The sequence below is a fragment of the Talpa occidentalis genome, unplaced genomic scaffold (genome assembly GCF_014898055.3).
Source record: "Talpa occidentalis isolate TD23 unplaced genomic scaffold, MPIMG_talOcc4v2.1 talOcc4.10, whole genome shotgun sequence".
NCBI lineage: Eukaryota > Metazoa > Chordata > Mammalia > Eulipotyphla > Talpidae > Talpa > Talpa occidentalis.
This window is the reverse complement of record NW_023600993.1, coordinates 81,175,769-81,188,304: the sequence shown is the minus strand read 5'-3', so window position 1 is coordinate 81,188,304 and position 12,536 is coordinate 81,175,769. Positions and strand designations below refer to the sequence as shown.

Genomic DNA, 12,536 nt, shown 5'->3' with positions numbered 1-12,536 from the left:
TAGTATATTGAACAGTGTACCATATTGGGGAAAATCTTTTTTTTTTTTTTTTGGTTAGTCTTTGTGAGACAAGTATGTTGCAAAAGGTAAGTAAAATGGTTTAGGATTTTATTTTTTTTTTTTGCCTCTGGTCAGCAATACAATGTCCTCTCAGAAAAACAGCCTCTTCCACAGGACAATCTTTCTTTATATCCCACCATTGACTTTTCCAAAATTTCCTCAGAAGATATCCAGGATTTCATTATCTACTCCAAACATCACAATAGAACAAACCATGTGTCAGCTCTGCCTGAAAGACTGAAACCAGCTCAAATGTCCTATTCATTTGATAGAAAGTAAGCAGCAAAGTTTGTGACAAAAATACATTGCATTTCTTTCACCTGTAGTTTCCACACAAACCCTGAATTCTACCTCTTCAGTTTTATTTTGATCCAAAAGAATTCAGAAAAACTGGGGTATTTCTTTGATTTATATTAGTGGAGATGTGTGAGTGAATAAGCAAATAAAGGAATTAAGGCTTTCTTGGAATGAGTAGAATGTTCCAGACACTCTATAAGCTCCTTTTCTAATATGAATGTTTTATTTAATCCTCAACATAATTGTCTGCAGTTTATAGGTCAAGAAACTGGCTTTCAGAGGGGCTTGTTCAAATTTCTGTAACTAATTAATGGCAAAACTGGAATTCAAATCTAGGCCTATTCAACACTGGGCCTACTGTATTATAGCCAAGTTACTAAAAGTTCTATGAGATCCACAAGTCTTATTTCCATTTTGAATTATTTCTTTAATGTAAATATCTGTATGGCCACTCACCTCCCTGAGATGTTATTAACCGTTTGACTTTCAATGGAGAGATAGATGGGATAGAAGATAAGCTAAAAGTAAAGTTTTAGAGAGATGTTTAATATCTTTTGGACAGAACAGGAAATGCGTGATCCATGTGTTTTGAGGTTCTTGTAGCTGCTGTCATGTCATTGAGAAAGGTTGGACTTGAAATTAGAGCAAAATTTCCTTTTCAACCAAAAGATTGGCTGCAACTTCTTAACCTCATATGACATAAATGGGCAGGATGCCATGAAAGTTACCTGTAAAATGAAAAGTTTAGGTATCCTACTGCTGCCAGGTAATGATGGAACAAAAATGTCATTTACCTTTGAAATAGGAACTTTGGATAAGAAAAGGACCAAGACTGAAATGTTGGAAATATACACAGCAATTTGAAATTGATGCAATTTCAAGATTATATACAGCTTTCCAAAGTAAACATAGTTAACTGAAAAATAAAACAATATGCAATACTTGCATTAAATTTTTATTTTTCAAGAGCTATTATCCCAAAATTGATTTAGACTTGCTAGATATCTAACTGCCATGCATACCACACTCCTAGTAAAAAACACTTTACCTGTATCACAGGTACGTGCTATGTGTACTCTTGTGTTTGACCTGCAGTTTATCCAAATCCCTGCAATTGTCTTGTCTCCCTGCTCTTCCTCCTGCTGTGTCTGGGGGAGGTTCTCTATTTTATTTCTGCTTATCTAAGCTTGTCCTTCTTCCTGCAATCTTCCATTCCTTCCCGATCCTTTATGGACTCTTAATTCTAACGTACACAGAAGTACAGGCCCCTTTCAGTAGCTAACTTCTCACTTATTGTTAATTCTGCTTTTTCTCCTTAGAGCACCTCATTCTTAAGTGCTTCAATCATGTTGTATACTTTTTAAAATTATCTTTATTTTTGTTCATTGTTTACTAAGCACTGAGAACAGCAGACAAATTAATTAGAAACAGTTTGACTCAATATAAATTAAAAGTTCCTAATGAATAGAGCAGTTCATCAAGGGGGGGAAATATATTGAGAGACAATGAGTATGTTCAAGGGGAGACTGAATGGTCATTTAGAAACAATTGAGGGAAAGTGATTTGCAATTGGTAATCAATAGAGCCCTTTGAGCTTGGGGGCTCGGGGTCAGTGATATTACTACTACAATTAGAGTAGAAAAGAAAAGAACGGAGGAGGAATAAAATCCATTTCATCTTATTTCTTGATCAAATCCAACTTCTCCTTCCCCAAGGAATACCCTCATTAATGGTCATGGTCTCAACAGTGCCCTTAAAAATGGCTTATTATTTATTCTTTAAATGGAGATGACTTTATTTCTTGCGTATTTGTGAGAATTTTTGTCCCACATAGTGGAAACTAATTAAGACTCACTACCAGATTCACACTCATTTTATTTCAGTCTGCTTCTTCTTTCACTGAAAATGACTATCAAAAAATTCCTTATGAAAAAATGATTACTTGCTTGAATTTTGAATAGGATGCCCTGGAATTAGTGGGCTTTGTGGCTGCATGTCTCCTTAATTTCTCACAGGATGAAATACCATGCGCATGAATGCATTGTTTCATCTTTTCATATCCAGGCAGAATGCTGCCTTGTGGCCTGTCTACATGCTCCAGTGCATGGGTACATCTGCTTTGTGTGTACCTGTCCCAGTGGCTTTCTTCTTGGGAGTGGAGATGAGCATTCACACAGATTCAACCATCTAAATAAGTGTGGCAATGAGTGTAGAAAACATCCTATACCTACAAGCATGAAGTGTGACTCCACAGAAAAAGGGGGAGAGGGAGACAAAACAGTAATCTCCACCCACTTGTGTAAATTATCTACCATGTTATGCTTTTATCTCTGTGAACTTCTAGTTCCTTCTTCTAAAAAGCATCTACAATGGCTCTAAAACCATTCCCAGTACTTCCCTCTAAATACTATTTTATATCTATGTGTGTGTTTATGTGTATATATATAATATATACACATATATATATATATATTCATTTATTCATTTACTAAAATGTGGATTTGGTTAAAAAGAAATTGCCTCAAATCTTACTGTCCATACTTTTTATATGTTTACCTGCCAAAAAATTTTTCTTAGTATCAGTCCTCTGTTCCGTAGGAGTTTTCCTGACTCTGGAAGATATGCAGTCTTCAGCTGTGTTCCTAGAAGACTACAGCTTCACTGGCGAACACTATAGGGGAAAAGACTCCTTCCACTCTGAAAGTCCTGTTTTGTCATTGAAAATATCCATGAGTTATTCCTCCATTCTGAAGTTCCTGTCCTTGTGACACCATGTTCTTGGTCTTTTCAGGCTAAGTTAGTTTAGAAGTCCCCTTGTGTTTTCTCATCATTTAAATCAATCCATAGTTGGCAAGAATTACTACTGTTTCAATAAATTTTAATTGTACATTTGATGTTTAGTGTGATTTTGGAAGAATAATTAAATGGGAATCACTGATTCAGGTCACCTTGCAAGAGCGATCATAAATCTTCTCACTTGCAACAATTTTGCTCTTCATGCCCAGCAAAGGACACACATGGTAACAGTGATGCTGATGATACTGGGGATGCAGTGACACTGCTGATAAAGAATCTCAGCATCAGCAGACAGGTGCTGTTTAGAAGTCTGCCCATCTGCCTTCACTGTGGTGCCAAAGAGATCATGTCACCTTCTGGGCCATGATTTTCTTATCTGCAGTTTGGCGATACAAACACAAGCCTTCTTTGACACTCAGGTGCAATCTTTCATACACAGTCTGTTCTTGGAGAAAGCATTGTTATAAGCATTTAAAAATGAAAAGGTAAGTCCAGACAAAGACAATCATTCAGGATCTCTATAAAGCATTTTAGGGATTTTACTGTCCCTTTATGGCTTCACCCCTAGAAAAGAAAAGGACTCAAAAAAACCCCTCAACTTTTAATTTTTTTTCACCTTTAGCATTTCTTTATTATTTTTAATTTTATTTTATATATTTTTACATCATTTATAATTTTTGCACAATGTATGCATCTTCATCTTGGTTATAGTCCCCATACAATTCCCATCTGCCTTATTTTGACCCTAATCTCTCCTCCCTTCCCCCTTCCCCCCCCATAGTGTGTCCCTGGTTTATAGTTGCTGGTTGATTTTGATTTTTACTTTACTATAATTAGTCTTTTTCCAGGTCCCTTATTTAGGTTTTCTAAATTCCTGCCATGAGTGAGACCATCTGGTATTTGCACATATACATAATGGAATATTACTCAGCAATCAAAAAGATAAGCTCTTGCAATTTGCAGCAACATGGATGGAGCTGGAAGGGATCATGCTCAGTGAAATAAGTCAACTTTCAATTTTTTATGTGTATGTCCCTCCTTTTGGTTCCAAGTATCATAAAGCAAATAGTTGAAGCTGCAAATAAAAGTCTAAATAAAGCCATGAGTCATTAAAAATGATTGTATTTTCTCAGACATCAAGGTTGCCATTTCTATGCTATGTTATTACATGGGGGGGCAGTTATTAGCTGCTTCCTTATGAACTACCAAGGCATCATGTCTATGATGTGCTATCAGTTCTTTTTGAATTTTTGAGAGCAAACTCTTGCTAAGAGGAGAGTGTTCCTGTCATCTCTAACCTACCTACCTACCTACCCATCTACCTACCTATCTTTCCCTTAGAGCTGTGATGTGTAATACAGTAGACATTTGCCAAATGTTGACTACTGGACACCTGAAATGTGACTAGACCAAATGAGAAATGCTATAAGTACATACTGGACACCAAATTTCAAAATTTTAATGTGAAAAAAAGTCACAAAGTCATGAACAATTTTCATATTCATCACATTAAAATTTTATATTTTCAATGTATTTTATCAAAATAATTTCAGGTTTTTTTTTTCTTTTTATTTTTTTTAAAGATTTATTTACTTTTATACAGGAACTGGGGTACAGGCCAGAGGCACGGGAGGGTGAGAGGATTCAGCAGAGACAGAGTGGACCAAAAGCACTGCTGAGGGGAGCAGCGGGCGCGACAGGAGTGGTCTGCTGCAACATGTGGGTTTCTTCTTGGCCAGCCGGGAATCGAACCCGCGCTGCAGAGGCTGCAGACAGCTTCACAGCGCTATTCTCAACCTGCTGCGCTACCCAGGAGGCCCTCTTTTTACTTTTAAATAAATGTGTGTGGTTCCCATTCTGTTTCTACTGGGTGATGCTGTTCTAGACAGCTTACCATGTGCCTAGGCAACAACCAGCACGTTGGGAATATGTCTGGCTCAAAGGGTAGCAGAGTGTCTTCACATCCACACACTCCGTGAGGATCGAGATGCCTCCAAGCCCCATAGATCAGGGCTCCACTCATTTCTTTCATGGTGATGGTTCTCATGGTGTGGCCTCTGTGCTCAATGCTGATCAGCTCTTTTTGAAGCCCCTTTATCCAATTTCTACAATTTCTGACCAGAGTGAGCATCATTTTTGGTTTTCTTCCTGCTCAAAACAATGTCATTTAAAGGAATGTACTGGGAGATGAAATTGCCTGTGTCTTGCAATGACTGCCAAGCTTTTATTAAAAAATTTTAAGCCGCCACATAAATCATGTTTTTTTTTTAATTATTGTAAAAAAAATACCATTTTTATTTGGGATGTGAAATTCTGTTGGAATACAGACTGGGAAGCACTAAGAGAAAGACTCAGTGAAAGCAATTTGGCTAATTTTTTTTTTCTGTCAGTAAGTAGAATAGGCAGGCCAGATCAAGTAGAAAAGAACCAAAATACTCCTCCTCATATGAGAAACTCTGAATGCTGCTTCGCCTCATGTGTGACATCCTGTTTATCAAAAATGTTACCTTTGTTCCTAACATAGTGATATGCTACACATATTGACTCCTGTTTCTCCGCCATGGTTCCTGTACAAATGCCATTTTTGTTGCCTGGACGACTGTAATAGGATCGTCTTGTTTCCAACATGCACTCCCCGACTCCACTGGTGGGGTGGCACAGCCGTCTTAATGATTTTCCAACATTCTTAATCATAACATGCCATTCCCCAAATTAAAACCCTCCAGTAGTTTGTCCTGTAATTTATAACAAAAGTCAAGCCATTATCTGGGCTGACAAGGGTATGTGTGTTCTACCCTTGCTTATCTCTAGTGTCATTTCTTTTTTCTCACAAGACCTGAGTCATGGCCCCCTAGCACATTTGCTATTCCTGGAAGATGCTAATTTCATTCCTTCCTTTGCACTTGCTGTTTCCTCAGTCTGCCCTCTTACCCCATTTCTTCACTTGCTCACACCATTCTGTCCTTCACGTTTCTGTTCAGATGTTATCTCCCCAAACACTCCTTCCATGGAGAGGTCGATGGTTTCGTCCCATCACTTTGGGCAATATAATTACACATCACTCTAAGACCTGATCTTGCTGGCTTAATTATTTTCTGGTTTGCTGTTGGTTCCCCATCACCCTCCCAAACATTCTAGTCCATTTGAAGAAAACCCCCAAGCTCTTTATCTGTCTTATGCTCTGCCATCTTATCACTATAGATCAGTGCCTGGGTATCCTTTATCCCCCATGATTATTTGTGAAATAAATGAATGTATACTTTGTAATTATAGTGACACAGAGTTTTGACTTCCTTCTATAGCTATAAGCTTCTTAGTAGTTTGAAGACGCCATGCTTCAATATCTTTCATCTCTTCATCATAGGTTGATGAGCTTTTTCTTAGGATAAACCTCTTTTGAAAAAATAAGTGTGGAGATTTGGCCACCAATGCTCAACTTGAGAAATGTTCAACTTGAGAAATGGGTGATGCACTTAGCAGGACAGATACTTGGTCTATCTGGTGGGGTTCACCATTCACCACTATTCCTCCCTCAATTTGATGTACTCGGGATTCACATCTCTGTGGGGATCCTGGCCCTGTCTGTCTGGGACTTACTCTCAACTGTGGTCAAGACCACTCAGTGGTCATGTTGTAATATTTTTATCTTTCAATGACTGGAGGAGTAAAAATCTTCTGACTCCTTATTTATTTCATAGATTTAGCCGGGAGACCTGGTTGGGATTTCAATAGCAAATTAGCAAATGCACATTAAACTTCTTGCACTTAGGTGAGTAAACTATAAATTCAGCTTTATCCTGTCCTCTACTCTGACTATGCAAGTTTGTAATGAGTTCTGTGTTCTCTTCTTGCCCAATACCACTCAACCCCTCTCCCCCAATAAATTGAAACTAAAAAAGCACCTAGGTCTTTGATTTCAGGAATGCTTTCTTGGACATGAATACGTTGAATGAAACTGTATATATATATTAAAATACTTCAGTTCATGCAATTGATCATGAATGTATCCCAATCACTTTAAGAGATTTCTTCAGTATACTTTACAAAATTTCTTTAGTTTGAATTTTGGGGGAGATTTTGTTTTGTTTTGTTACCTTTTTTATGGAGCAAAAAATTCTGCACTTCAAATAGCCAATTCATTTTAACGTTTTATGAGTTCAAATTTAGAGATGTAATGTCGCTGTTCACCTTTATGGGCACCTTAGAACAGAAAACAGGAAATAAATAGGTTGACAAAATTGCTCAAATCAACTAACTTTATTTGCATTGCTTTATTTGAAACTAGTGAGATATATATATATATATATATAAAATGTCAGTACTTTGCTTCTAATTTTGCCTTTGAGTTGTTTTACCATTTATGAAAGCATCTATGCTGTTTCTGCAGTATCATTTTCTCTCAAATTTGTGTACCTTTTCAGACATGTCCTGCCTGAAATGTTAGGTGACTTCACAATGCAGACTTCATTTACAGAGAGTGGCTGCTCCTAATATTTAAACATAAAGAAGTCTTGAAAATACAATTAAGGTTGGCATCTGTGAGATTACTGAAAAGAGAGCAAAGAAGAGAAGGATAGTCTTTTATTCAGATTCCTAGATGGAGGCAGTGAATCAGATTTCTAAGAGGAGGAATAAGATTTTTATTTCAGAATGTAGCCCAATTTTAGCAATCTTAAAATGTAGGGAGTGTAAAAAAGAAAGTCTTGTTTTAGGCAACCTGTTGATTAGGCAGAAGGAAAACTTTCTGGCTTATTTATAGACTTCTTGAAATGTTTAGTACAGCTGAGGAATTCAACAACCTCTCAATTAAAAGAAAAAACAAAGTCCATAAAAATAGCGATGTAGTTTAAGGTAAAAAGGTGTCCTCTGAAATGTATCTATCTTCCAAATGCCTTCTAGGTACTTTTGTTTTCTTCTATTTTTAATGATCACCAAGAGTGGTCCTGGACTCTAAGCTGTGAACAGATTCACCTAACAAAAGCAAAACCAAAAACAAACCAACAAATAAGAAAAAAATATATATGTCTTTCTAATTTTTTACAGATTGGTTTATAAATGCAAAAGCAGGTTGTGTTTGGTTTCAATCCTATCTTGCACTTCTGGCAAGTCTAGTTTGCTTTCTGGTGAAAATTGTTCTAGCATTTCTTGGGCTGAGAAGGAGCAAATTCACCCGTTCCCCACAACTCCCTCCCCCAATACATATCAGAAAAAAAAAAATAGTGACAGAGACCACGTCCCAGAGATATTCTTCAGGAACTCTACCCAATTTGTGGCCCAATATGTGGTCTGATCTAGCTGGACACCAGCCGGCCTTGGGCACCATCCCTTCTGGCTGAACTCCTCCCCAAGGTAGGGTTTACCCTCAAATAAAATTGCCAACCAGAGCCCACATGGGTATAGAACTAATTTAGCATCCTGTACACTTGATGAATAAAGAATTTCCTCTTACGACTAAATTATAGGGCTGGTTACAGTTGCTCTTTCGTGAGCTGTTATTTGGAGGTAATTTTCCAAAAGGGCTGGAACACATGGCCATGAGCTAGAATAGGATTCACCGTGAACAGCTGCCACGTGCTGGCCAGCACATCCACCAAGCTCATCCTCTACCAGCCTTCCCCGCCTCTGCCCTTGCTCGCCAGAGAGGAGGCGCAGTCATCAGAGCTAAACTTGTATTAGATCTTTATTTTTCTTAATTAAACCACAAGAATGGCATCTGTCCACCTTTTTCTACATCTGGTTTCTAGAAATGTAGCATCTTGTCCTAACACGCTGAAAAACAGATGAGCAGGCTTCCCCCTCATCCCCCAACGCAGATGATTACAACCTTCTGTCAAATTCCACCTACCCTCCTCCCCTGTTGGCTGGAAGATAAGCTTCTGATCTTCTCTTGGCTTTTTGAACTGTTGGAAGCTGTGTAAACACAAGCTGCAGGTTAGTCAGATTTTGTTTGACCCAGGGCCTGCTGAGTGCAAAGAGATTACATTTGAAAACTCCCTTGTCTAATTAAGAGATGGTGACCTATTGCGGGGTGGCTGCTGATGGGGTCAAATAGCAAGGGCTTTCATGTCGACCTGGTGCAGCTGGTCATTTGCTGATAAATAAGGAGCAGCAAGATTTTAGAGAGCCAACTTCCCTATAGAGATCTCATTTCATAAAACACTTGAATTGGGTTCTTTCTCTGAATTTCTCATGTGGCATCAAGTACTATAGAGGAATTATCAGTAGCAACAGTCAGGGGACTCGTCCTTTGATGACAACCCTTCTTTCCTTGGTCTTTGCGCAGTGGATTCCTGTGCCGAGAATCACAAACTAAAGTGCTGTGCTCTACTTCTATTTGGACTGTTGACTTCTCAAAAATCCTGAGGGTCAGATGAGGACCACTTAGAAAGTTGGCATTTGAATGGGATGTGGTGGGGATGGCAGAAGAGAAATAGATCACAAGGCCTAGAGCAGATCCTGTTGCAGATCCTGTTGCAGGATTTTCTCACTGACAATTCCTGTCTTTACCATGAACCTTAGTAAAATGTTATTATTCTTGCTTTGCTGCTATGATTCCTAAAACATAGAGAGGTCAGCAACATTTACAAAGCATGTGCCATTCATGGAAAGGTGTGGGAAAGCACCCCCAACTCCCTTGACTTTAAGATTTGTCCATTCCAGGGAACCACACAACTTCCCTGTGGAAGTGTCTGGAGGCCCACAATGAAGGGCCAATTTTGATAAGTGAAAATTCTCCTTGTGTCTATGGAGTATAAGTAAAGATAAAATTGGAACCTTAGGAAAAATCTTGAAAAATGTGTCCAAGAGGTCCTCCCATTCACTCTATGCTCCAACTTGTATTATCCCTCAACCTCTTATAGTGGGTATCTGGTTTCTTCACCAGTGTCTATTCCCTGGAGTTCTGGAAAAAACATATGCAGAGTTCTTCAGTGACACCATTGATCCTCCAAAATTCAGCTCTCAGATGCCTTGCTCACTGCATTTAGGCCAATCAGAATCAATGAATCAAAATACATTTACTTTTAATGGAAAGTTGAGAAAAAGACACTGCTGTCATTTCCCTCTGGCCTTGAGTCAGGAATGACAGGTTGGAGTTACTCCTGTCACCCTGCCACGACATGCAGCATCCAGATGTATCTGAGGGACAGAAAGAAACTGGGTCTCAGGGCTGTTTGAATCCCGATCAAGCCCTGTGTGATCTCCTGTGTTTTACTGTAGGAATTTGAGAAAGTTTTTGATATTTCTAATCTGAAGAGATCAAGATTTAGGTTTAATTTTACAAAGAACATTTGAGTTTTTAAAATTTACCTTAACTTTTTATTGTGAAATAGTTTTCGATTTAGAGAAAAGTTACAAAAATAGTACAGAGAATTCCCACATACCCTCACTTAGCTTCCTCTCATGTAAACATATTGCATAGCCATGATACTTCCACAAAATACTACTGACTAAAATGAAGATTTTACTCAAATTTGCATTTTTTTCTACTAATGTCCTTTTTCTGTTCCAGAACCCAATCCATGATCCCACTTTGCACTGTTTTCATGTCTCTTGGTGTCCGAGACAGTTCTGTAGTGCTGCCTCATTTTTCATAACTTTCACTCTATTAAAGAACGCTGACTATTTTATCTCTCTATTTGTTTATTTTTAAAATGTATATATTTATTTTTAATTGAGGTGATATTTGGATACCCTTGTTGGGCATTGCACCTGGCACCAAATCACCCATAGTCCATAGTCCACCACCATAGTCCATTGTGCTTCCTTCCCTCTTTGTATTAATGCCTCCCCAAATCCCTGGGTACACCCAGGATGACAGGACAAGGACAAAATCCCCCCTCCCTGTCTCTACAACTGCTCTTTTTCCCTCTTTTCTTTTTTCTTTCTGAATAAGAAGGAGAATGTTGGAAAGGGGAGGCAACACATTTTCATTAATGTACTCTTTTAATTTTTTTATTTTATATATATATTTTTAATGCTTTTTTTTTAACTATTATTTATTTATTTATTTACACAAGCACTGGGCACAGTCAGAAGCGCGGGAGGGCGAGAGAATTCACCAGAGCCAGAGCTGGGAGAAGAACAGGCAGAAGGACCGAAGTACACTGCTGAGGGGAGCAGTGGGTGGCAGGAGAGGTCTGCGCACTCATGTGGGACCCTCGCCGGTGGCCGGGGATGGAACCGGCGCTGCAGAGGCTGCAGCAGCTTCGTAGCCCAGTGCTCAACTGTTGCGCCACCAGGGGAGGCCCTATTTTATTTTATTTTTTTTACATCATTCTATATTTTTGTACAAGGTATGCTTTCTCATCTTGGTTGCAGATCCCACGAAATTCCCACCCCCCATTCACCCATGTACCATTACCATAGTCCCTTGTGCTCTTCCCTCCCCTGTTTTGATCCTACTCCCCCCACCCCCGTAGAATGTCTCTGGTTTATAGTTACCTGTTGATTTTGATATTTACTTTATTATAATTACTTTTTCCCCCTGATCCCTTATTTGGATTGCAGCATTAATGTACTTTTTCTTCATGAACAAATGAAGATGGAGTGTGATCATTCTAAAATCGTATCTCCTGCAAAATCTTTCACATCTTCTTCAGTTCATATTTTAGCCTTCTCTTAGGTGGACCATATCAGAAGTTGTAAATGTTTCTATTATTCATCTCTAGAAAAACACTTTCTGATACTTTGCCACTGAGTTTTAGACAATTCTGCACAATATCTTACATACCTTTCTCTAGTTATAATTTCACTCAGTGCGCTATTTTCAGTCTCATATATGAAACAGTTTCCCTTATTTCTTAAAATCTGTAGCAAATCCACAATCCTCATGGATTTATTGAGATAGTGAAAAAAAATCTTGTCCTCTTCTTTTTCACTAGAGGGCCTTATTTCTAATATTGCAGACATTTATTTTTGTTCTCCTTGAATTTCTTGCCAGATTCTCTGTTCTCAACTCTCAATTATGGGGTCAAAAGGTAGTTAAAGGACTAATATTAAGGTTACATTAATTTTGGGTATAAAAAGAGGATCACAAACCTTTCATACTGTATAATTTTTCAATAAGGGGGAGATGGCTGAAATTAGTAACCTTCTTTAGAGATGGTCTGTTGTTCAACCAAAAATTATCTAATGTGTCTGCTCTAATGGGATATTTGCTAGCATCATATACATTTTAAAATCAATAATAATCTGCTTTATTTGTACAGGGTTCAGAGTTCACACAGTACTTTTATAAAATTTATTTCATTCCCCTTCTCAATCCTATGAGGTTAACATTATTACTCATAATTATAGATTAATATTAGAAGATTTAGGCCTTAGGTGATTTGCCCAAATGTCCCCAAGCTCTCCAATGATAGGTCTGATTAATTAGTTAATTT

General features: G+C 38.1%; 1 long non-coding RNA gene across 1 annotated transcript in view; it reads left to right on the top strand.

The window, feature by feature from the left end:
* Window positions 1-12,536, top strand: part of LOC119253743 (uncharacterized) — a 147,961-nt gene that overhangs the window by 114,233 nt on the left and 21,192 nt on the right. The window lies entirely within an intron of this gene.